The sequence below is a fragment of the Dipodomys merriami genome, unplaced genomic scaffold (genome assembly GCF_024711535.1).
Source record: "Dipodomys merriami isolate MVZ:Mamm:240054 unplaced genomic scaffold, mDipMer1.0.p SCAF_13, whole genome shotgun sequence".
In the NCBI taxonomy this organism is placed as follows: domain Eukaryota; kingdom Metazoa; phylum Chordata; class Mammalia; order Rodentia; family Heteromyidae; genus Dipodomys; species Dipodomys merriami.
Window position 1 is genome coordinate 13,737,984 of NW_027202604.1, and position 27,451 is coordinate 13,765,434.

At 37.7% G+C, this 27,451-nt stretch overlaps 1 protein-coding gene across 9 annotated transcripts in view; it reads right to left on the reverse strand.

Moving 5' to 3' along the window:
* Thrb (thyroid hormone receptor beta) overlaps positions 1-27,451 on the reverse strand; it is a 365,706-nt gene that overhangs the window by 192,701 nt on the left and 145,554 nt on the right. For all 9 annotated transcript variants that reach the window (XM_070018705.1, XM_070018706.1, XM_070018701.1 and 6 more), the window contains one exon: positions 12,998-13,069. The gene's annotated coding sequence lies outside the window, so the exon portion shown is untranslated. The remainder of the gene's footprint in view (positions 1-12,997; positions 13,070-27,451) is intronic.

The following is a 27,451-nucleotide window of genomic DNA, read 5'->3' on the forward strand; positions in this document are numbered from 1 at the left end:
AATTTGGGGAAAATATAATCAAACATGTAACTTTTTAACAAGCCTTGAAATTAATTTACAGCAAGTGCTGTAAAGGAGTGACTGTCTTCTGTACTAGGCCACATACCTGACATACCTGGTATCATTTAATCTCATGGCTTAGAGAGGTTCAAGGTCACAGGGATAGAATTTGAACAGTCCATGTCTCAATATCTAAGTCCAAGTGAGTGTCACCCAATTCTCAACCAGTTATAGGATTGGTCTGTCTATTTTCCAGTAACTAGGTACATAATAATAGTAATAAACAGCAGCAGCCAACACCTTTCATGATTCCTTTTATATAATTCTAACTACTCAAGAGTCTATGATCTGAGAATCATGGTTTGAAGCCAGCCTGGTCAGCAAAGTCTATGAGACTTTTATCTCCAAGGAAGCACCAAAAAATCTTGAAAGTGGAGCTGTGGATCAAGGGATAGAGCATTCACCTTGAGCAAAAAAGCTCAGGGTCAGCACCTAGGCCCTGAATTGTGAACCCCAAAGCAGGTGGGGGTGCATGCACACATGCACACATGTACACACACACACACACACACACACACACACACATACACACTCACACACATCAAACAACCAAGAAAACATACACTAAAACAGAAAAAACCCCAATAACAACAAAATACAAAAACCAAAAAGGTTGAAGGTGTAGATCAAGTGGTAGAGTACAAGTGTGAGGTCCTGGGTCAATTTCCAGTACTGCAATAAATAGAGATAATAAAAAAATAAAAGAGAGAAGAGGCAAAGGTAGCTCCTTTCCATGGCAGAACTGGTAGTGCCTCCTGTCGGCTTCTTTACTTTTGGATCATGGAGGTGAGACACCTACTCTGATGTCTAGAATCATTCATCAGATTATCTTCTCCTCTGCTCTTCTTTCCTCTCCTCTTCTCTCCTCTCTTTTCTCTTTCTTTCTCTGCCTTCCCTCTTCTCCTCTCCTTCCCTCCCATCCCCTTGCCTTCAATAAACAATTGTACTCTCATCAGATACCATGGAGATTTATCTTTTCACCTCCAAACACACTGGCTAAATAATTTCCTAGTTCATTTTGTTAGAAGAATTCCTGCTTCTAGTTGTCACTAGATGTCATCTGCCCATCTTTTAACAGTTGCTTTTTCTACTCTAACCTCTTCATTCAGAAATACAATGCACATAGAGAAAATCCCACATGTTGACTTTCTACCTTCCACTTCTATTCTCCTTGAATTTTAACAGGGAAAGTTCCTTTTCCTTAACATATGAAATAAAAATATGAGCTATGACATTCTGTCAAGTGACCATCACCTGTAGGCCATAGATTCCAGCTGCAAAGAAAGCTGAGGCGAAGTTTAAAGTAGAAAATCTGGGGTTGGAGATGTAGCTCAGTGGAAGAGCACTGGCCTTGCAAGTGCAAAGCCCTGAGTTCAGTCCTCAGTTCTGAAAAAAGAATAAAGTAGAAAATCAAAAGCTGCATAATCTGTGGGTGGTGATATAGGATATGCCGGACTGTTTGTTTCTCACTCTTCATTGCTGGAAAATCAATTGGGTAAATGCCCTGACAATAAGCATATTCCAGTGTCGCATCTATTTGGGGGCAAAATAGGAATTCTACTATAAGATAGATGGGATATACCAAATATGTGGGAGAGCCGTGTGGAGTCTGGGGCCTCTGGGTATGAGGACTGAATTGTGTCATTTCTGCAGGTTCTATGTGGTCAGGATTTGTGTTTCAGATGGTGGAGGAAATCCCTGCCTCCTGTGTCTGGCTTCCTGACTTTCATCCTCTTACAGACAATAGTAAGAGGCTGCAGGAGAGAAGGACACTTAGAATATAGTCTATTGGGTGCATTTCTTATTCATTAAATGTTATTCAGCTCCTCCGGGAGGAAAATGTTGAGCTCATTACTTAGTGGTGGTCTCTAGATGCTGTGATGTATCTCTAGATGTATATCATCTCTAGAGCATCATCTAGAGATGATATACATCTAGAGATACACAGCTCATCACTGCTGTCTCTGAGCCCATTAACATTGATAACTAATGTTATCATGATGCACCTGCCAGAATAAATGCTTACTCTGAGAGGAAGAAAATGGTGTGAAAGAGGGACTGGGAAGGTGGCTCACTGGTAGAGTGTGTGCCTCGCATGCATGAGGCCCTGGGTTCGATTCCTCAGCACTACACGAGCAGAAAAAGCTGAAAGTGGCATTGTGGCTCAAGTGGTAGAGCGCTAGCCTTGATCTGAAGAGCTGAGAGACAGCGCCCAGGCCCAGAGTTCAGGCCCCATGACCAACAAAAATAAATGTACTGCATTTCTTTGGTTCACAGTTTTATATGAGCAGGGAATAGTCTTCTTGTCATTTTTTGATGATTTGTGTAAATATGCCCCCCTTACTAGATTTATCTTCCTAATTAATTTTGATTTTTCAAACTGTATTACTGTGTCAAATGTTTCAAGTAGAAATAAAACCTGTTCAGATATGCCTTAAACTATAATGTAGCAACAGTCTTGAAATAAAACCATCTATTGCCTATAACACCGAGAGTAGCAATGTTAAAACCAACCAACCAATCAAAACCAACTGCTGAATATTGGAATCAGGTGTTTGGACAAATGATTCTTTCTCTCCCTTTTGCTCTCCTCTTATAACAGTCAAATTCTGCTATTATCTAGGGTTGGTACAGATTTTAATCTCTTCAGTAAAAGTTTTATAGATACTGCAATTAACCATCATTTCCTCTTCTTAACATCTCCAATATACAATACCTTTCACCATTCATTAACAGTGAACAGGTGAAAGTAAATATTCTTTACCTCTTTGTGTGAGCATGCATCTTGTTCCTCCAAATCAATTTTTGTACAAGGAAGTGTAACTGATTGTATTTTTTTTGTACCTGTCCTGGGGCTTGAACTCAGGGCCTGGACATTGTGCATTAGTTTTTTTTGCTCAAGGCTGGTACTCTACCACTTGAGCTACAGCTCCACTCCCAACTTTTTGGTGGTTATATGGAGATAAGAGTCTCATAGGCTTTCCTGCCTAGGCTGGCTTTGAACTGTGATTCTCAGATCTCAGCTTCCTAAAAGATTACAGGTGTGAGCCGCCAGCGCCCAGCGTAACTGACTTCATTTTATTCACACCTTATTGGCATAACACAGTGTTTTACCTAGAAAAAAAGTATAGTTAGTATGAGTTTGACTACATGTTTTCTTAAAGGGAGCTGGTTACTAGCTGTCCTGTCTATTATTAACAGGAAGCAAATCACAAACCAGAAATTGTCAGTTTTTGTATAGTCTCACAGTTCTAGACAAAACTGTGCAATCATTAGTATGGTCTTCTCAGTTGGGTGCCATTGGAGGTGTTATGAAATAAGTCAACATAACACAACTTACGAATTGCAAAATGGGGTGTTTAACATAAACTAGACAGTTACATTCTTTTGTGGAAGAGATGAACATTTTTAGAAAAAGTTTTTTTTTTTTTTCCAAGTGAGTGCTACAGGACCCCTGCTCATTCTCTCACTTAGAATGGATGTGTTTAGGAATTAAGACATTTGAATTTTGCTTCAATTCAAACAAAGGCAGCTACTAGACTGTTAGCAAATGCTAAGGTAAGAGTTTTAAACATTCATGAACACACAGTGAAATAGACTAGTAAGGTTCACACTATTGTGTGAATTTAATAAAGATATTTTAGAAAGCAGCCTCATGAACTAATGATGGGAATGGGACAATTAAAAAATGAGAAAAAAGGGGACAATTTTGGAGAAATTATCTAGGTAGAAACTTGTCTTACATTATATATTAATAAGTGTCGTATAATTAAATTAATGAGTAATTATTTTCAGGAAGCTTTTTTAAAAGCATGAAAATGCTACTGAATGATAAATCTCTAAAAAGGGGAGATTTAAAGTACAAAAACAATGAAAGAAATCAGAAAGGAAAATGGATACATTTATATGGATTAACTTTAAAAAGCTAGGACAGATAGACACAGATAAACAAAGTATTTATTTAAAAGATATATACTGGGCAACCATGCACAAGGCATAATTCTAAGTCCTTGGGATGGATTTGTGAAGAAATAGATAGAGGTTCCTGCACTCCAGCTATCTTGGGACTTTTATCTTAGTGGAGTCTAACAACAAAGCTGGGCACAGTCATGTGCACTTTAGTCCTAGCTACTTGGGAGGCCGAGGCAAGAGGATTACTTGAGGCCAGGAGTTAAGAATATCTGGGCAACATAGGGAGATTTCCTGTTGAGAGTAGAGGGAGGGAGAAGGAGAGAGAGGAAGGGGTAAAGGAGAAAAATGAATATAGGGAGGCTGAAGTTTTAAACACAGTTATCAGGTGAGCCTCAATGAGCAGGTACAACTTGAATCAGGGCTTGCCAAGGGGGAAGGCATGAGTTCAAAAAATAGCTTGTGAGAATACTGAAGACAAATAAGAGCCTGTGAAACACAGTCAACACATCAGATGGAAAAATGATAGCATTCTCAGCAGAAAACAAGAGTTCTTAAAAATCAGTTTTAAAACATTCAATATATGATTTGATAAGCACAGATGAACCTTAAACAAATGTGCAGAAAAGTGCAGTGTGACCAATCCTACAAGTAATCAGAAAAGTACATATGAAAGCATCCTCTGTGAGGTTATCCAATTCATGAAGATCAAGTAATGCTGGTGATCTTATGTGAGAGAAACACTCTTCCATGCTCTTCTTGGAAGCATGCAAGACACAGCCTTGATCAACTTGTATCAATAATATAGATTAAATCAATAATATCAAGAATACAACCCATATCAAAGTATTGTTAAAAAAGGCTATGAAATCATCTGTGTCTATTAAAAGCCTTTACTTTAGAAATATCTCTTATGTAAGTTATCAGAAATTAAGATAAATTTATGTGTAAGTTTATTCTTTATAAGTACAAAGCCTAGGATACATTTGTATTGTGTAAGAATCTGATGCCTCAACATGAATGAAATATAAGTACCTCAAATTTCAAATATCCAAAGCTAGATTTACCTCCTCCAGCCCCTGTTAAAGCCCTGAATATCCTCCTCCTCTTCATCTACTCTTTTACTTCTCCTTCCTCTTCCTCCTCTTCCACTTCCTTTTCCTTTTCCTTAGGTCAGAGAATGGCATCAACATACACCCAATATTTGTGATAAAGACCACCAGCAGGGGTCTTTGATGGCTTCTTTCTTGCTCCCTGCATTTATCAATTCCTGTGTTTTGTCAATTCTAGTTCTGTTACATTTTGAAATCTACTTCCTCCTCTCCGTTCACAGTGGAACTGCACTCACCATTTTACACAGGTAGCCTATTCATTAGAATATCTCCTTATACCAACGTCAAATACATTGAAAACAGGCAGGGGTTAAATAGGGATACAGGTGGACCCATTGCAACAATGAAATGTACAAGATGCTATGTCGAAAAACAAACTTTACAACTTTGGGGGGTGGGTAGGGATGGTAAGAGGAAACAAAGGAGGAGGCAACAATGCTTGATAAGAAATGTACTCACTACCTTGCTCATGTAATTGTAACCCCTCTGTACGGTATTTTCACAATAAAAAGCTTATTAATAAAAAAAAGAATATCTCCTTATCTGGTTGCTGAGCCAATCTTACCTCTACCACCTTTTACATCTTTGCCATAGGACTCTTTCTAAAATATAAAAATGGATTACATCCTTGGTTTGTTTAATTTTTAAGTAGTTCTCCACTGCTGTCAGGTTAAAATCTAGGCACTGTAGACAGAGTTTCATGGTGGGAAGTCTCTTGTCGATCCAGACTAAATTCTCACCCTTATCTGGAAGTTTTAGCACAAATTATACCTCATGGCCCCTGTACCTTTGCTGTGCCCCTATGTAATTTACTATTACCTTTCTAAACTCAGATGAGGGAATTCCATCCTTTAGGAAGCCTTGCCTTATTCCTGTGTCCGCCTCTGGGCTTGGAGATCATACTAATCTCCTAAAGAACATGGGGTATCTTTACACCATAGCTTGTATTATGTTGCTGTACAAACAGTGGTTTGTTTAATGAATGAAGAAACAAGTGATCAAACATACTCTTGTGTCTTTGAGCAAAAGTTCTCTGCGATCAGTGGCTCCTAAAGTGTGGTCTGTGGATCATAACATCTGCATCACGAGGGGAAGTTGTTAAAATACAGATTCTCAGCCCCCACCTGAGGCCTCTTGAATCAGAAACTCTGGATCTGACACTCTGGAAACTGTTTTAACAAGTTTAACAAGTTAACTGCAGATGATCTAATGCATACCTGACAGTGAGAAACACTGCTGTAATACTGTTCAAAACCAAAAGCAACTGCACCATTTCAAGGACACATACAACTTGGTTATAAGAAAAGTATTTGCTAAATGCTTTTTAAAATGTCAAGTTGTGAAAGAGTTCTGCTCTATGTAAAACAATATTATAGACACCCCTTTGGTAGCAATTCCTATTGGTTTGACTTGCTTCATCTCTCAACAAGAAATGAAACACAACAAACCACTAATGACCTATCTTCTCTCTCTCTCTCTTTCCCTGTTCTCTCACCAAGCTAACCACTATTTCACAGTTGGAGTGTGTTCTTCCCAAGCCTATTTCCATATTTTACTACATAAGAGTGCAGACATTTATCTTTAATGATAGACTTTGTCCAGGAGATTCCTGCAGAAATCGAGATACCTGCCTTGGTAAGCTGTGGAGTCACGAGCCAACAATAATTTACAATCTGCCCCTGGCCAACATTTGGTGAAAATACACAGGAGTCCCGTATGCTTATCGAGTGTAGTCACCTTGGGTTCCATGTATTTATTTTTACTGAGATGTTTTTAAAGCTGAAAGGAAAAAGAAGTCTTCCTTGAGGTCAAGGGTATCAAACACACAGTACCAATAAAGCCTGTGTGGATAAACGTTTTTTGCCCGGCCATGCAAAGCACGTATGCAAAGGAAAGGTGCTTATGTGCGTATGTCATACTGTGGGTATGTGGTACCTTAAAACAGCCACAGTGGGGGCGGGTCCTGTCCATTCCTCAACACAAATGGGCTTCCAGTTGGTCAACTTTTAATGGCCAGACATTACCTGCCACCTTCTGGTTTAATAAAAGATATGTAATAGTGATTTGGGGGTTAAATTCTTTGTAATTTGGGAGTCAGAATAAGAAGTTTATGAAAATACGGTTACAAAACTATACACTTATTCCCTCCTAAAATGCAACGATGAAAGAAGGAAGGAATAGATGAAGGGAGAAAAAAAAATCAAGGAAAATAGAAAAAGTTAGCAGTTGGTTCCTTCTCCATCCTGCCTAATTTTCCCTCTTCCTCTAGGTTGGTCTTTCTTCCCTGTCCTCTTCTTCCTTTTCTTCTCCTCCTTCTCCTCTCCTTCTCTTCTCTTCCCTTCCTCCTCATCTCTTTAGTATATATTAATCTAGAATATATTAATTTAAGGGGTTTCATTGTGTTATTTCCATAATGTGTACCATGTATTTTGATTCAATTTACCCCTCTATTTCTTTTTCTAATCCCCCACCCTCTTCTAAAACAATCTTTAACAAGTTGCCTTATTCTACTTGCAGACATGCATACAGCTTGTAGCTGACTTCTCAAACATCTTTACAACTCCTCCTCCTTTTATTCCCTTTAAATGTCTGTTTTCTTCATCCCTCCCTTTTTTTGCCTTTCTTTCTTCTTCTAGGTGATTCTTAGGGAGATTATTTAAAAAAAATCATTGCTATTGGTGGAGTCCTAGAAAGTTTATGTTGTTGTTTCATTAAATTGTTTGTGTATATTTATTAGTGTGTTATTTATATATTGTGGATAGATGGCACTCTTAGAGTACTGCCATTTTCTGCAGAGAAATACATTTATGCACTTCTTTTGTTTATCCTGTTCCTTTCTTAGAAGCTCAGCTGATGTCTCTCCTGTGTTGACCCTGGTATATATTTATACTCGATGAGTGTACATATGTATGTACATGTGTGTTTAAACAAAGTTTTGGTTTTTTTCCCCATTTTTAATATGTTTGAACCTTGTTTTGAGAATAGCTAATGGATGAACACATTATCTGTGTCCTATGCATTCTTCACAAATACGATTACATACATTTATTATCTCCTGGCTTTGATGCTGTTTATTTTATTTTTTTTTTGTCGGTCATGGGGCCTGAACTCTGGGCCTGGGCACTGTCCCTCAGCTCTTCAGCTCAAGGCAAGTGCTCTCCCTCTTGAGCCACAGTGCCACTTCTGGCTTTTTCTGCTTATGTGGTGCTGATGTATTGAACCCAGGGCCTTATGCATGTAAGGCAAGCACTGTACCACTGAGCCAGCTTCCCAGCCCCTGATACTGTTTATTAATATAAAGCTTGTCAGCACAAACTGGAGTCTTTAAACAATTCACTGCTTTCCTTTATATCCAAGAGGTACTGTTACCAGATCAACTCTTCTAATCTCCTCCCTGACTGTACTTGCTTCGTTTCAGAAGAGCCTCTAAGCTTGTAGGAACCAGGTCTGCTAGGGATCTCCACAATATTCCTCTATAACCATATCTCACCTTTATTCTAGGCACCTGTGCTACTCTTTCCAGCTTTCTTTGCAACTAGGAGTCAGTAAATAAGGTTGCAGGTAGTTGGTGGCTGGGAATTCTGGTAAGGTCCTCTAAAATAGGGAAAAACAAAACACACACACACACACACACACACACACACACACACACACACACACACACACACACACACACAACGTGACTGGTCATAGATGTCTTTTATCCGCCTCACTCATCTTTCTTGTCTAGAACTTGTACAGGAAGGTTAGACTTCTAGCAGCTATCTTGAACCGACAGGAAACATGGAAGATAAGGTTGTATACTAGGAATGTTGATGCAGACAAAAGCAAGGTAACTCTAGTGCCTGATAATCATGGAAACGTGTCTCTGGCTCTGCAAGGAAAAAGAAATCTCTGTTTGTTTACCACACTGTTATGAATGGTTTTCTGTTGTGACAGGCTCCAAATAGTATTTATTCTCTCGACAGGATATATTTGCCCAACATAAGATGCAGATTTAATTTCAATCTATTGCTTCTTTTCCTAGAAATGGGGCGTACAGCTTGACAGATCTCAGCCAAAGTCTAGTCCTGTCTTCATGATAATGGAGTCTTCAGGCACTGCTCCATTTCCCCTTTGCTTTCCTTGTCTGGATACAGACAATGGAAATTACATGCACAAGAGAGAAATTGTTACATTTCTGTCAGCTCAATAGCACTGCTGTAGGAAACAGTTCTAAAATGGGAAAAAGAGGTACATCTCTAACCAGGATATTTTTCATTTGTGAAATCACTTATAAGTGATTGCATCATCAGTGGAGAGAAAGGAAAGAAGGAAGGAAGGAAGGAAGGAAGGAAGGAAGGAAGGAAGGAAGGAAGGAAGGAAGGAAGGAAGGAAGGAAGGAAGAAAGGGAGAAAGGGAGAAAGGAAGGAAGAAAGGGAGAAAGGGGAGAAAAATTAGAAAAAATTCCAAAACTTTGGCTCTAGGACAATCACTTGCTTAAAGTCCCTGGAATGATGAAGACATATAATTTCTCTCTTGGTATTTTCCAATGGGTTATGTTGATTCTGGATGTCTTGAAGAAAGTCTGTTTAAATGAAATTGCAAAAAAAGCAAATTCTTCTCAAACTCCTACATGATATAATTTCATTTCTGCTGTCATGCACATTAATCTAAACTAGTTGGAGAAAATCTCCTGCTAAATTAAATTTGGTTTGATTAGGAAATTTGTGTCACGTGTAGGCAAAGCATGGTATGTGTGGGCTAAAAAAATGTCCTGGTTATTTAAAAAATTTGTTTTACTGATGACTCAGTTTTACCATTCCTTTGTAAGTGAACTAAATTTGTGCTAATGTGAATCTGTGTTGGGGGTGAGCATGGCTTCTGCCCTTTGTTGGGAAATCACTCAAGGAGTAGACAGTTTGTCCTTTCTGAAGAAAAGTAATACAGCCTCAAAGACTGGAACATTTGAGTATCTTCAAATTCTTCCTGCACCGGCTCCACATGACTCTTCCTTGCCGTTTCCCAACCCTGTCATCATTTCCTTTTCAAAAACATTTTCCTTTGCTCTTTTCATTTCATTTTTCCCCCCAATAAGCTTTAATTTAAAGGGCAAGGTTGGCTTCTGGATTGTTTCAAAACAAGAGGAAGGTGCTTGTTGGAAGCCTTTGGCAAGAATGCAGGTCCAAGAGCATTTATTTGATAGTGGTTGATAACTCCTGAAAGAAAAACATCGAATCTACCAACAGCCTGATTTGTAAGTATCATGAAAGCCTCAGTCATCAGACGTTCTATTCTGCTATGACATGTGAGGGGACTTTTACATTTTACAGGTCACTGAAAAAGCATTCAGATACATAGGAGTAAGACCTTTTAAAAATGAGTTTTTCTCTATTATTAATAGTACATGTCAAAAGACTACAAGAAAATAAAGAAATGGACATTACTGCACAATAGACAATCCCAAATGAAAAGCCAGCTTCTTCTGGGACTCCTGCTGTTCAGGGTCTCACGGTGGCATATCATTTCTCCATCAACAATTAACATGGCACTGTATATACTTGCTCAGAATACGCAGGAGCATTAGGCCTTTTCCTGTTATTTTAATTACTTTATTTTATCTTTACTATATTCTGCATGGTGCAAAATTCTAGAAAGAGGCTCAGAAGATCTAGACACCAAGACTATCCTCAACTTTTGGACTGAGTTTGGATCAGTAGGAACCTGTAGAATAGTCCTGAATGTGCCAGACATGGACCCTTATCTATGTGCATAGTGTAGGGGACACAAGCAGAGTGTGCTTTAAAAAAGGGTCTCATTCTATATTATCTGGCTGATGTGTTTGTTGTGCTTGTCATGTGTTTTTTCCCTCTGGTGGAACCCATTACATATGAGGAATCAGAGAATCCAGTAGCCAACAGATGGAAAACAAAATGCTTCTTGGGTGGGTGACCTGGCTCATCCTCACCCACCAGCACTGCTTTCCTCAAAGACTTTTAAGGTGCTTCTTGGAGGCGTTAAAGCTCAGTCTGTGACACAAGGGGAAGGCAGTGATGCTTGGCCAGTGGAATCAAGCATTGGACCCAGGACTCCACACCTGAGCCTCCTTGGGACACACTGAGCCGTCCTTTGCCAGAAGACTCTCATAATAGTTAGTGCTTTCATTGCACGGAATGCTCAGATAGAATTTTAGGTTGGTGATTATTGAACAAAAGCAGTACAGGAAGACCACGGGGTCTCTGATCTTCAGAGGCTATTTATAATGACCTCAGACCCAAATCAATGCATAGATCGAGCAACTTGAAGAAAGCAGATCAAATTCCAATACATAGTTGTAGTATTCTCATTTGTTATATGCCTAATTGAGTTTCTGCATTATTTGCCCTCTTTATTTTTATTGTCAATGGAAATGTCATTGAAAAGCGTGCAGATGAGTATTGACAAATGCTATGTAGTCCATAGTTGTATAAAAATACACCACACATTTCTTCATTCTGGAAAACTCCCTCCTGCCTTTGGCCCATCAATCATCATCTTTCCTCCCTGAGGTAATGATGGGTTTGACTGCTACTACTATGGATTAGTTATGCCTTTTCCAAAACTAGACAAAAATCGATTAACAGACTGTGCACTCTTGGGTTTAATCCCCCACGTTTTGAGCCTGTATAGAAGTCTTTCCTTAGTTTTGTCATCTGTAAACAAGAAGTGGAAGTTCCCAGTGAGAACACTTGCGGGTATTGTGAGGTATCCTAGATTTCTAGGTTGGGTGGGAGTTATCAGAAATCACCTTGATTGGTAGTGGAGAAAGAGGCTGAGGAGTGAAGACTTTGAAGGGAGGGAACGACAGTCCTTTTCTGTACTTTACAAATTGTAAGATTTCATTAGGGAAAGAAGAAAAGCATTTAATATATATGTGATATATAATGTATACAATATGTAATTTGCAACACACATGCAATATTTAGTATGTAACATATGTGATATGTATCACATGTACAATATGTGTAACATGTTATACACACATATGTTAGAGACCCATAGGTGTCAAAGGTTCTTAATAGTTACTTCTTCATGAACATTTCATCTGTGACCAATGGTATTTTCTGACAGGAGTGCTGGGACTGGGCCACTGGCTTGGAGGGCTGGGAGACAGAGGCAGCCAGACTGGGCCTCCCTGAGGGAGGGCCTAGGCGCTGAGCACTGTAATATTAGTACTGGTTACAATCAGATAGCACTAGCCCAACTGAGGTGCCCAGACAATAGGCCAGAGGCCATGGGTGAGGGAAGGCACAAAGACAGCATTCAAAAGACCCAAACTCCTGCAGCCAGTGAGCATTTCTATGGACTCCACTAGACCCTGGCCAAGCCTGAATGCGACTCTAGTGCCAGAAGGCTATTTTTTTTCATGGTGAGTTTATAAACTGCTAAAAATAATAAACACAGAAAGGAAAGTGCTGACACAACCCTAAACACAGACAAACTGAAACTGTTGTTCTAATAATGAAAATAAATCAAGCCCCAAATTATAATCCAATGTTCCAAACAGGGTACTTGATTATTTTCAACACATATCTCTAGCTAAAAGGGGAATCCAAGTTTAATCACTAATGGATATCTACTACCCAGGTATAGTGAATCTCTTTTTTCTGGCTGTTCTAACCAAGGCTTATCTAATTCTTAGAATGATTTTAGATCTCAATGAAAGTATATGACACAGGATGGCTGGATCTTTGTGGAACACAGTTTTCCTGCATACCAACTTTGCTTCTGAATAAATTTTTCACCATTCTTTTGAATACCTACACAATTCAAAACTATGTTAAATCACAAATGCAACAATGTCATAATAGGAAGATAATTCCTAGAATGCTAAAAAGTGTCAGTTAATAGTAAAAATCATGATTTTGCAAATAGTCAAGCCAATCTTGGCATCTGACCTTCTTATTCTTAAATCATGTGCAGAACTTGGCATCCATGCAGGTCAGCCAACTGGAAACAAATCCACAGATCTAGAAAAGAAAAAAACACAACATAAATATACGTTTTTTTTTAAAGTTCTTTAACATTTGATCAATCTGTACCTGCTCTTATTTCTCTGTTTAAGTAGGGTCTAGTTTCTGAGCTGTCTCTGATTTTGAATAGCTGCATAAAGACTAGATAAAAATCTCATTCTGAGGAGAAGACAGTTTCAGGGGGAGGGACTTTATAGCAGTACAGAAACGGAATGACTTTAGTGGCTCCCATAGACTTACTTTTCTATAGAGTTTCAAAAACAAAATCTAAGAGTTTTGGATTCCCAAAAGTTGGCTGAGAGACAGGCATAAACATCAAAGTGATGAGAAATTTCATGCTGAAGAGTCCAGCTTCCTGTCAGAGGATAGTTCCCAGTTTAAGTCGTAACAGATAAACTGTTTGTGTGTGTGTGTGTGTGTGTGTGTGTGTGTGTGTGTGTGTGTGTGTGTGTGTGTGTGTGTGTGTGTGTGTGATTTGGAGGCAATGCTAGATGGCACCGGTGACTGGGGGCAGAGGCATCAGGGTATAGAGCCTGGTATGATGCAACTGAGTGATCTAGACTCTGCTCTGGGCTATCATACTGAAAACACTGCACCGATATAAACAAGATTAGAAAGGCAGACAAATAACCCACATCTTTTGTTTCTCTTCCTGCAAGGGAAAAGGTCCTTTTCAACTGCAGTGCTCAGTTGGGCATCCAGGAATTGTTGGTCTCAGTGCCCTTTCACATCATCCTAACAGTAAAGAATTAAAACAAACAAAGAGCAAAAAAACACAAACAACTCCCATGATCTGTGGCTGTGCATAACTTAGAAATCCCAGAAGACCAGAGATTAATAAAAGATAAAAAGTCTGACTTCCCACTACCCTAAATTGACAACTGTTAATGTTTGTTGTTATACTTGTTCTTTTTGTGGACTTAAAAATATGAGTACAACCTAGGTACACTTTCTTTTGACAACCTTAACCTAAACTCAGAACATAAATGGGTTTATCTCTCTCCTGGCCATTTTTAAAATTTGTATTCGCAAACACATTCACATAACCAGCACAACAGTATGCGATGACAGGAGTCTCTGTGCCTGCATCTCTGTCTATACTTGACTCAGCAGCACTCATGGCTGTTCTACCCTGTGGATCCACAGCAGCTCTTTCCTTCCAACCGCCACACCGAATAAATACTCAGTCATTGTCTCTTCACCCAACACCCAACATTTATGGCACCATAAAAACGCTTGTTATGTCATTAAAGTGATTGCTGGTTATGTGTGGGTGTGCATATGCATGCAAGCATATGCGTGTGTGTGTGTGTGTGTGTGTGTGTGTGTGTGTGTGTGTGTGTGTGTGTGCAAACTGTCTTTGTACTCCACTCTTGGTTCCTCAAATTTGGGTTCTTCCATGTAGAAAAGGCAACACATAGTAGTGAAAAATGGACTTGCTTATTATTAATTCCTCCTAAAAGCAACACAGAAAAAGAGTTTGGAATTGAATTTATCTATTTCCTTCAAAATCTCTGTCTATTGCTCTTGCTATAAACCTTCTGATTCAAGTGTTTGCTTTCTTCTCACTGTTTATGAGACCACCAGGAATGTTGGGAGTATGAGGCTGGGACATTTAGAAGAGCAGAGTGTCTTAAAAGCATTCTGAAAGATTAAATCAACACACCAAGAAGAAGAAGCTTGTTTGTAACCGTCATCATAGCTTTATGGCAATTATGAGTAAATGCACATCATTATCTTTGACATTCATTTCTAAAAATAAGCAGTGCCTTTTGTATAGACATAATATTTACCCTTCAACTTATATTTTTGAGAATTTAAATTTTAGACTTTGAGGAATATATATACACATATATTCCATATATATATATATATATATATATATATATATATAAAGTTGGCTCATGAACATAATCTAAAAATTCTTACATAATGAACAATACATGTTTCTATACATAACATTCATTAAGCACACTGGATAGGCATGGTTGTGATAATTTTTCACCTAGTTTCATGTAATTTAATCCTCCTGGTGACCATATAAGGCAGTATTAACAATCCTATTTTCCAGATGAGGAAAAGGAAAAAAGAGAAATGTTTAACATTTTACCTAAAGGCAAACAACAAAACAAGATTGGCCAGGACTCTTACTTGGGCAGTCTGATGGGCATTATTATGAACACCTGGGAACAGCCTTGGGCTCTAAATAGCTGAGAAGAAACTGAAAAACTGTCACCGGGGGTAGCTTCCAAATATTGCTACTATACAAACACATAGCATCTCATTCATGATGTCTCCAACTGAGAGCAAACTAAATTAGAATCCTTCAAGCAGACAAATTCAAAGTGATTTCCCCATGATGAAGGCAATTTAAAGAAGCAAGGTCAAGGCCCAAACCCTTCCAACTTAAACCCTTCCAACTTAAACAGACCCATTTTGCATTCTTCTCTTTAGAAAACAGAGAGCTGTGGATTTGTTTAAGGCTGAAAGGAGACTGCCCAGTTTTGTTTACACAAGATTCAAAGCAAAAATGAGAATCCCTCCCTGGGACAACTTTAGCTCAGAATGTGTGTTCTTTACACACTTTTAATTGGGGCTCCAATATATTAACAGTGCAGTTATTTTGGGGTTTCATAAGAATCTGTTTTGTAACTGAATCATATTTATATTTGGAATACATTTATTTTTGGGCATGAAACAGTTCATTTTATTAGGCCATCAACCTGAGGTGAGGTTGGCTCTATTTCCCATGGCTGCTCCCAATTAATGCAAATTGAAGGGTAAAGGGTATAAAAGGAATCTTTACCTTGGTTGACTAGTATGTTATTTATAAATCACTCTTTACAAATGTAACTTTACAGAAAAAAATAGCAAATACATAATGTGTATGTTACTGCAAACTTTTAGAAGGATTAAATTTATATTTAATTTAATTTCAAAAAGTTAATATGGCAAAAGTTAATTCTATTTATCTAGGGAGCTGTCTCAAACTGTTTGAATAGCATTAGTAGCCTACATTCCTTTTGTGTTTGCTTTTAAAGGGCTTACTCAGTCTTTTAAAATTGTATTTTGACACTTACAGAGTATCCCCTTATATCATTAAGCCATAATCACACTTACTGAAAGCCAGTGTAGACTTTTCTTCTACTATTTCAAAGGACTCTAATTTATAATACTGCATAAGTACCACTTCTCATATGTAAGCTAATGTATAGGACAATTAGCTATTTAATGAGAATGCAAAATTTATTTTGGTTCCTATTTCTAAATTAGACTCTTCAGAAGCAGCTTAAATTATATTTCATATCTAAAAGTCCTATTTCTCCATGTCTTTGCTAACATAACCAGTTATTAAATATTATATTTACCTATTTGATGGTAGATAAATGGAACCTTTGTTTTAATGCAGGTAAATCTTGAGTGAATCAAGTTGAAAGTAATTATTTATTTATTTATTTATTTATTTATTTTTTGTTGTTCTTGGGGCCTGAACTCTGGGCTCGTCAGCTCAAGGCCAGTGCTCTACCATTTGAGCCACAGCGCCAGTTCCAGCTTTTTCTGCTTATGTGGTGCTGAGGAATCAAACCCAGTGCCTCATGCACTAAGCCGGCTTCCCAGCCCCTATTTGAGTATGTTTGAAAGGTTTATTATTATTTTATGATATTTTCTTTCCTCCTTCTCTCTCTCCCTCCTTGTCTCCTTCTGTTCCCTCCTTCTCTTTCTTCCTCCCAATTGTCTATTTTTTTTGCTAAACACTTTCTTATCAATGCACTCATGCTTTGTATCTTCTACAGAAACAAGCTCCTATTCATTTGCTTTGCCTTTGTAAACTTTGTCAATGCAGATTTTCCCCTAATTTAAAATGTGCCTTCCTTCCTTCCTTCCTTCCTTCCTTCCTTCCTTCCTTCCTTCCTTCCTTCCTTCCTTCCTTCCTTTCTTTTCTTGCTTGCTTGCTTGCTTGCTTTCCTGGCCCTGGGACTTGAACTCTAGGCCTGGGTGCTGTCTTTGAGCTTTTGTGCAAGGCTAGTGCTCTACCACTTGAACCACAGATTCCCCTTTGGGCTTTTTAATTGTTAATTGTTAATTGGACATAAGGGTCTCACAGACTTTCCTGACCAGGCTGGCTTTGAATCATATTCCTCAGCTCTCAATCTCCTGTGTAGCTAGGATTGAAGGCATGAGCCACCAGCATTTAAAAAGTTGCAGTAAGATATTTAACATGAGACATCTTCCTGACAACTTTTTAATGCATAACAGGAGGTTGTTAAGAATAGGTGCAGCACTGTCTCTCTTATACTGTAATTTTGTCCTCTTGTACTGTAGTTCTTCTTACTGAAGAGGTTCAATCTATTTTTGTGCTGTCTTTGGTTCTGTTTGTGGTCCAGTAACTTACTTTGCCTAATTACCAGGTTGTTATCAGCTATGTTGCTTATAGAAGTTTGAAGAAGTCCTGTGTTTTACGTGTTTCTATGCCCTTCTGTGATTACCACAACAATGTACCTGAGCTGGCCTGTTACCTAGGAGAGACATACAGTAGAGCTGACTCATAGCAGGCCAAGATAAGTTCCTTTGTTGATGTACAGCTGATGATAGAAGCCTATTGGGGACTGTAAGAACTAAACAGGCAACCTTTAGATTCCTAAGCCAATAAATGCTAATACTGTCAAACTTCTGAGTTTTCGGATGATTTGCTATTACCCCAAGTAATGTTATTATTATTCACTAGTTAACACACATAGGACTCAACCTATCACACAATTTAGCAAATATCCATCAAATGCCAGCTGTACAGGTGGAGATTTATCTAAGAAGAAATATAGGATAACCTAAGTATTTAAATAGAGGAATATATAATGCAGGCAATTAGTTAGGTAAAAGAAAAGGTAGGTAGTCACACAAGGAGAAGGAGGCATCTAGGAACTCAGAAATGTAGGAAATCTTTAAACTACCTAGATGAGAATGAAGGTATAGTTATTACAGCCCTATGACAAGAGTTATCCAGACAAAAATGGAAAGCACCATGGAGAGAGAAGACGGTGATTAGTGAGGCTGGCTGAGTTAGAAGGAGGGAAGAAAAAGGACCCTGCATATCCCCTTCCTTCAGTGCGACTTTCTTTCCCAAAGCCTTCTTCTGAATCCAGAGCAGGCACAAGCCTTAGGAGGCCTTCTCTCAGTGGGACAGTAAGGGAGAGTAGGGAAAGGATTTAAAGGCAGACAGGTACATACCCATCGGAATGTAGAAGGCCTGCACAAGGTGCTGTGCAGGTCCAATTGCCACAGCCACAACCTAAGTGAGCTGGAAAAGAAGGCCTGCAGTTGAGGAAGGGTCTGGCTATGGAAACAGAGAGGGAAGGAGGTAGAAAGTGCAGAGACTATGTCACAAAATGCAGGAAATCCTGGGGATAGCAAGCACTCTGGTTTAACTTAGAAGGCTTCAGATTTGGTATCTGGAAGGAGGATGCTGAGGTGAAGAGTGTGATAAGGCTACAAAGGCAGAAACGAGTCAGAAACCTGTGCAATTTGGGGTTCTAATCCAAGAAGATTGAGGTTTTGTTCTGAACACAACAGAAAAGGGATTTGAGCAGAGATAATATGATCCAAATTGTGCATCAGGGATAGAAAATTGAGGGCTAGATTGGAGACAGGGAGACAGAGAGAGAGAGAGAAAGAGAGAGAGAGAAAGAGAGAGAGAGAGACAGACAGACAGACAGACAGAGGAGAGACAGAGAGAAACCAGACCAGGAAATGTTAATTAAGCATAGAACTCAGGGAATTCACAACCCTCCTTAACTAATTTGCAGACATTTGTATAAGCACTCAATTTCTGGAGAGATGGTACATAGCTTTCTCATGGTTTTCAATAGACTCCATGACCTCCGACCCCATCAAAAACTTTTAAGCCCTTGAAGCAACAAAGACATTACAAAGTGTCTACTATAATTCTTTTAATGAGGATCAAAAAACACAACAATGACAATCAGAATGGAAATGAGAGACAGATACAAACATTCATGAGATATGATCTAGATGAACATGAACAGGAACAACAGGAACAGGAGATTCTGAAAGACTTAACTCTGTGTAACACCCACTTGTTGTTATTCCTTTCAGCATGGGGAGTGATTTATGCTTCAAAGACCCCTAAAAAGTTCAGGTAAGCATGAGCCAAACCACTGCCCCTCCCCTCACAGACATTGCTAATCAAACACACCAAGCCCTTATTTCTGAGCTCAAACACAACCCAAATCCTTCAAACAGTGCCTCAGATAGATGAAACTAACATCTCAGCTCTAAGACTTTCCTAAAACTATTTTTATTTTTGACATCAACTAGTCTATCATTTAGTAAGGGTGAGGTACTAATGAACAGGTGTATTTATCTGAATGTATTACATGCTAATATGATCTGTAGGTGTGTATTTAAACACCTAGTTTCATTTAGTTACATAGAGTTGGATCGCTATCTATATCTTACCCAGGTTTGTGAATCCACTTAATGTTAAACACAAAGCAAATAGCAGGTTTGAATTACGCTGAATTGGAGGAAATGGTTGCGCATACGTGAGAACTTATTCTATTATCAAGCTGTCACAGTGAAGTTTTAAAGTCAGCATATGTCAGCACGATAAACTATATGTGACTTTACTGGGTGGCAAATTATTAACTACAGTTACAGGCAAGTAGGTTTACAGTATTGAGATGAATCACCAGCCTTACAAAGTAAGGGGAACCAGAGGTTGATATTTGAACATTATTATAGTGATTTACTATCTGACATTTGAGAAGAATGCAACTGTCAGAGCTGTCTTCAGTATAGGTCGATAATAAAAGACAGACTCAGATATACCAAGTTTGTTTTCTACCAGCAGCTCTGGAAGCAAGGACATTGTGACTGTCTATATCAACATGAAGACTAAAGTTCACTGCAACACCAAACTCTAAAGTACAACCTGCTTAATTCAAAACAAACACTTCAGAAAATTGTCTATATACCAACCATCCTCAAAATAGAGGGGAAAAATTGGAAAAGATTCCCCTCAGTATTTAGTTGATCATGATTCATGATAAATGTATGTTTGTTTAAAGTCCTCAATAGATACACATATGTAAATCTAATCAAACAAAAGTTTCACAAAAACCACACTTGTGGGATGCATGTGCATATTTTCTATTGCATTGGACACTATTCATTTTATTTTATTATTCTATTCAATTCATTCCGTTCTTTTTTTCCTATTCTACTTGACAAGCTGTTTCATTACACAAGTTAGTAATGACTTGGTAAATTGATTTTATTACCCACTAATGGGGCCCAACCCACAGTTAAAAAAAAAAACAACACACTTCTGTAGCAAAATGACTAAAGTACTCTGGTTTTATTCACCAATGTAAACATATCCACAAAAGACCAATCCTGAAAACTTAGCAAGAGGGGGAAAAAGAAACCCTCTTGGCTTGCTCCCTGGTATCCTGGATGAAACCAAGGTTTGTGGAGCCAACTTTTGTACATGGTGGTTGACAATGCCTGCAAACTGAAAGGTGGAGATCAAATCCCCACTCTCCCTCCCAACACATCTCTTCCGCTAGGTAATTTATACCGTGAGCCTATCAAGCTATTCAAGTTTGCTGTCATTTGCTGTTCTTTTTCCAACAGCAATGGAAATACAGCACTGGTTTACTGCATTCTGTCTTAGGTAGAGTTAGATTACTTTCCTTTCCTAACCCTTTCAACAAAAATGGCATTCACCACTTCGGAGGGCCACCCCTGGAGGAACTGCAAACAAAGTGTGGCAGAGAAACTACTCCTTATGAAGGAGCAACCGCAGAAGCTGGGTCTAAGCTTGTCAGTCCACATTATACACAAGAACGTGCTTTGTGATGATTTCCTTGACTGAGTGAACACAATTGAAACCAGAGAAACATCATCGAAAGCAAAAACAAAGGACAGACAGACAAATCTTCATTCTGTCTGTAGACAAAAAGCTATTGACTTTGAAAATTAAATCTTTTTTCCCCCCTTCTCTTTCTAAAAGGACAAATATAGACAGATCATATGGTATCCTCAGACCACAAACTATTGGGGACTGTATTGAAAAGTATTGTGGTTCTGGAATAGTCTGTTTTGCATTTTGCTTTTTTTTTTTTAATTCACTTTGGCATTCATCCACATACCGTGTATCCTCCTCCACATCCCTGCTCATCAAACCAATTAACAATTAATGAGGATATCAGAAGCCATGAGGTTTTCGTCTTAATCCAGTGCTTCTACTTATAAGAATATATCCCAAATAGGTAATGATAGCTATGCTCAAAGGATTTGTGAGAAAGATTTCTCTATGGTATTATTTAGAATAGCAAAAGGTTAAAAGGATATAATTAGTTGCTAAAAGTGTGTGTGTGTGTGTGTGTGTGTGTGTGTGTGTGTGTGTGTGTGTGTGTGTGTGTGTGTGTGTGTTGGTGATTGAATGACTGGTGGTTTATATTCTGTATATTTACTTATAGCTTCTAAATAGTCCAAAAATCCCCACAAAAAACAAATTATGTTGAAAATCACTATGATCTACTGCTTAATATGGAACTACTGTGAAATTTTCTTTCTTTTTATATTGTTATTGTAGAGTTGGTATATGGTGGAATTATAGTTACAGGAATCAGGTAACAAGTAATGAGTAAAATTTTTGTGAACCATGTCTCCCCTTCCTTTGCTCTCCGCTGGTTTTTCCCTCCCATCCTGCCCATAAGATATCCAGTTCATTTTCCACACAGTGTCTAGTATCACTGTTGTATTTGTTCACCCGTGTTCCATATTGTATGTCCTCCATTACTCTCCCAAATACAAACTAACTAAAAAAAAAGACAGAAAGAAAAGAAAACAAAAACATCAACAATGGCAACTAAAATGACTCGTTTCCTTTTTTTGGAGTTAATTTCATTGAATATTATTTTATAAAAGCTACACATACCTAGAATGTGCCTATAAATCTACAAGTAAACACACTGAATGATTATATATATATATATATATATATATATATGCATGTACCCTGAGACATGATAAATTATGTAGGACTAGACATTCACATATTGTGAAATTTTCATGTGCAAGATTTTCACCAGTCTAAGTGAGCCATGCTGATTTTAGAGGGTTGAAGAGCCTGTCTGAGCTGGGCAGAACACAACTCTGAAACAACAACATCTAAGGTTCAGGCTTACCATTTAGATTAATTACGCAAGATAAATATCAAGTGTATGATGTGCTTGGAAGGGCACATGGCACATGAAAGCACAATATGTTTGCTGCTATCAATGGCCAGGGAAGGGCAGATATTTGTCTGGATTCTTGTTGAACTTAACATGAAGGCCCAGGAAAAGATGGGTTGGTTCAATGGACCCAAAAGGTATGCTCCTCATCTGGACTATTAGAACCAGGCTTGAGTACAGTAACCAAGTCATGGAATCAGCATTGTCCTCACCCAGGAGTATATGAATAAACAAGATGTGGTACAGATACTTCATGGATACCCAAGGCCATTAAAGAAAAATAGAATTTTGTCATTTGTAGGAAAAGGGGTGAAAATGGAATTCATCATGTTAAATGAACAAGCCGAACTCAGAATGACAAATAGAGACTGTTGCCTTTCCTCTGTATAATCTAGAGCTTAAAAAAAGACATGAGACTAGAGTGAGGACTTTTAGATAAAGGGAAGGGGACCAGCAGCAGGGAGAAAGGGGGATAACAGAATGTAATGGGAGGTAATGAATGTGATCAAGGTACATTGTAAACATGTGTGCAAATGTCATAATGAAACCCACTATTCCTTATAATTAATGCATACTGACAAAGAGTGGGTCAGAAGAGTTTGATCAGTTTTGATTGTGACAATTCCTTACCTCTGTGTGTGTGTGTGTGTGTGCATTTGTGTGTATCAAATGATATATTTGAACTATATCCCATTTGTGTCAATTAGACCTCAATATGGATATTTAAAGATCAAGATGAAATATTTTTGAAGGAAGCAATCCTGAGAGCATTTGTGGCCTACTGGTTAATACCAGAAAAATATCTAAAGACTTGATTTCTGGCAGAGGGAGATCCAGGTGGGATCTAAAAGGACAGGAAGGAGGGTGAACAATAGAAGTGGTAATTGCACAGTGAATCTAACTGTTGGCTGATTAAAACAGTAAGCTGCAATGTCTTATTGGATTTAAAGTGTACAGAAATTGAGAAAAAGACAATAATAACACTAAAGGAAGGAGTGATAAGTGTAAACTAAGCACTCCAAGCCCCCTTCACTTTTTCAAAAGTGGTTAAAATCACAAATTGTAGTATATATCAACAGATGATATGATTTTTTTAAATTTGTAGGGTAACTGCTAAAGAAGAGAAAAAGAATAAATGATTAATAAGCTAATAGAAGAAAGATGCTTCATTAATTCCAGTTAAGGCTATAAAAAGAGGAAAATAAATGTTAAAGAATTGGGAGAATATAAAAATAAAATAGTAATATGATAACTATACTCTAAGCCTATAAGTAGTTTTTAATTTACAAATAAATATATCGAGTAATATACATTCTTTTTCATCTAAATTATTTTCAAAATCCCATTTGGGTGCTACTGAAATAAGACATGGTTTGGATGTAAGGATCCTAAGTTTTCAAGAAAAATATATTAGTGGCAAAAGGCAGTAGTAGAGATACAAAGAGATATTTCAGAGTAATAGAAGAATCAAGACATAGGAAGATAAAGAAATTCTAGATCAGAATTATCAGGGCTTAAAAGATATTAAGTCAACACTGCTAAAACTAAAAAACAGCAGCTAGAATATCTATCATTGGTGTAGGAGATTTCGGCGTGTTCTTTGAGTAACTAGGAGACCAGGCTGCTACAGATGAGCGAAGATATGTGTGGAATTGTTATGAATAATTTGACCTAATTGATCTTTTTAGAACACTGGTACCAACAACAACAGACTATACCCAATGCCGTTGAACATTGTAACATATATCAACAGATGATCATTTTCTTTAATTTATAGAGTAATTGCTAAAGAAGAGAGAAAGAATAAAGGACTAATGAGCCAACAGAAGGAAGATGCTTCATTAATTCCAATTAAGAATCCATATTACTTGATATATTTATTTGTATCTTAAGAAACTACTGGTATGCTTAGAGTGTAATCTATCATATTACTATTTTGGGTTTTTTATTCTCTCAATTCTTTAGCATTCATTTTCCTCTTTTTATAGCCTTAATTGGAAGTTTGCCATGGACTGGAAAAGAAATAAATCTGAATAAGTTTCAGAGATCCAAAACGACACAGAACATTTTCTCTGACCACAGTGTAGCACAAACTAATATCACATGACTAAAAATTACACAAATGTGTGGAAATTAAGTAATGTACTTGTAATTAACCCATGGATCAAAAATAAAGAATGATGAAAAGTAGACAGTATTATTAGTAATTATAAAAAACACATGACATATCAATTGTGTGTGATGCAGTTAAAGGCATGATTAGAGGCAAATTTATATACTTAAATTCATAGGTTAGGAATAAAGAAAACTTGATAATCATTTAGGTATAGATATACATCTGAACAAGTCAAGTAAACAATATAAAATTAAAGTGAACAGAAAATTGAAGAAAGAAAACAATTAGACAGAAATTAATGACACAGAAAATAAAGGTATAATAGAGAAAATTAACTAAAAATTGATTCTTTAGAAATGCTAATGAAAGTTAAATATGCTAACCTATATAAGCAATCCCAACACTCAGGAGGCTGAGGAAGGAAGGTCAGAAGTTTGAGACTATCTTGGACTACACAGTGGGTTTCACTTTGAGCTACATACTTAGACCCTGTCTCAACAAACAAAAAAAGAAGAAAATATTAATTGATAGGCCATAACCAGAAAAAAATCAAGAAAAAAAGAGAAAGGAAGATTAACATGTGAAATAGAGAAGTAAATCACTCAAATTCTATAGACATTAACAGATCAGAGGATTTGTGAACACTCTACGGCAATAAAAAATCATCAGAATAGATAAAATACTAATTTTTTCATCTTAAACAGGAAAACACAGGGCTGGAAAGGTAGCTCAGTGGTAGAGCGCGTGCCTTGCATATATGAGGCCCTGGGTTTGATTCCTCAGCACCATATAAGCAGAAACAGCTGGAAGTAGAGCTATGGCTCAAGTGATAGAGCGCTAGCCTTAAGCTGAAGAGCTGAGGCTCAGTGCCCAGGTCCAGAGTTCAGGCCCTATGACCGACAAAACAAACAAACAAACAAACCAAACAAAAACAGGAAAAATGTGAATGGGTCTTTATACATTAAAGAATATGCTTGGTGCTGTAATCTTAGCTACTCAGGAAGCTGAGATCAAGGATTAATGTCAGCCTAGGCAGGAAAGTCTGTGAGAATCTTGTTTCCAATTATCTACCTCGTCCCACTCAAAAAAGCAAGTGGAGCTGTGGCTCAAGTGGTAGAGCACTAACCTTGGACTCAAAAGCTCAGGGACAAACTGGGAGCTGGTGGCTCATGCCTATAATCCTAGCTACTCAGAAGACTGAGATATGAGGATCTCAGTTTGAAGCCAGCTGGGGTAAGATAAGTCCCTGAGACTCTTATCTCCAATAAACTACTCAGAGAAGGCCAGAGGTGGCATTGTGGCTCAAGTGGTAGAGTCCTAGCCTTGAGCCAAAGAAGCTGAGAGACAGTGCTCAAGCTCTGAGTTTAAGCCTCAGGACCAGAACAAAAAAGAAAAGGAAAGAAAAGAAAAGAAACAGACTTGTTCATCAAAATTGAATTATGAACTATTTCCCTAGTACTAAATAGCTTTGCTGGTGACTATGATCAAATATTTAATGTAAATGCCAAACCAAATTACATTCAGACTATGGAAAGATAATGTCTGAAGTCACTTTATGAAGTGACTTTTTGAAGCCAACATAGTCTTGATCCCACAGCAGAAGAAGACGATTGCAAACTAATATTCTCTGAATGACAGGAAAGTAAAACAGATTCTGTTGAGGGAGACAGGTACCAATGGGAGTGGAGAATGCCAATAGATGGGGTGAATGATAGTGATGTGTGAGTTATATGCATGTCTTCATACAGAATGATGAAAGCTGTTGAAATTGTTTTAAGAATGCAGGAAGGGTGTGAGGAAGAGTATTAGAGGGAGAGTGAATAGGATTAAGGAACACTGTATCCATGTATGAAAAGGTCACAATGAAATCCCTCTTGTGCAAATAATAGATGCCAATAAAATTTTTCAAAAAGCATTTAACAGGAAAATACTACACAGAGTATTAGGAACCTTGATTCTAGGATATGTTTATGAGAAAGTGGAACTGATTGTAGAAATGCAGGATTTGTTTAATATTGGGGAAATCAATTAATGTAAAACTCTTTACTAAGAGAAAAAAACGAGGGGAAGTAAATACATATAGGCATGCTAATGGATGGAATAAAAGCATTTGAGGTCATTTAAATGTACTCACAATAAGACATTCAATAGAGTAGATGTACTGTGAAGCTTTAAAACTTGCAACTTTCCTGGTGGGGGTCTCATCCTCACCAACAGGCTGCAAACTCCCTTTTGGGAGATCTTTTCACAAATTCTTTCTTACCTTTCCTGGAAGACATTCCAACACAACAATGGCACCCCTCATACCTTGTGCTATAAGATACATGCCCACAGTTCTCCACTCACTTGGCCCATCTGCTCATCTGATTCTGGTTTCTTGGTGCTAACCTTTCTTCCCATCACACTATGGCTATGGTATATCTTCTTCTCTAAGACCTGTGAGAATAATATATCCTGTAATTTCTTTCACATGCCTCAAGCATATGTCCATGTTGGGGTGAACCTTATAAACCCACAAGTGGATTTACATTTACATCCCAGTAGGGCTCGAAGGAAACATTCTCCATCTGTTAATATTCCACTGTATGATGACTATTATTGAAAGTTTTCTTCTGAAACTTGAAATGCACAATTCTAAAATACCTTTTGTAATTACCTCTTGAATCGAGTTGTTAGGCATTGCCTTAAGGATTAAAGAAGACAATGAAATAAGGACATTACAATAATTTTTAGAAACTTCCTGTATGAAGAAACCAAACTATTTCATAGAGAAATGGCTAAAACTAATAAATGAATGAAGTCTGGTCACTAGATAGATCAATATTTAAATTCAACTAGAATTCTATACATAACCAACAAACAACTAGAAAATAATTCAGTAAGTCTAAACTTTATAGTGGAATAAAATATCAAATATTTAAAAATAAATAATAAATATGCAAGCCTTCTGCATACAGGCTGTAATATTTTACCCATGGAAAGTGAAGGAGGGAATATGATTAT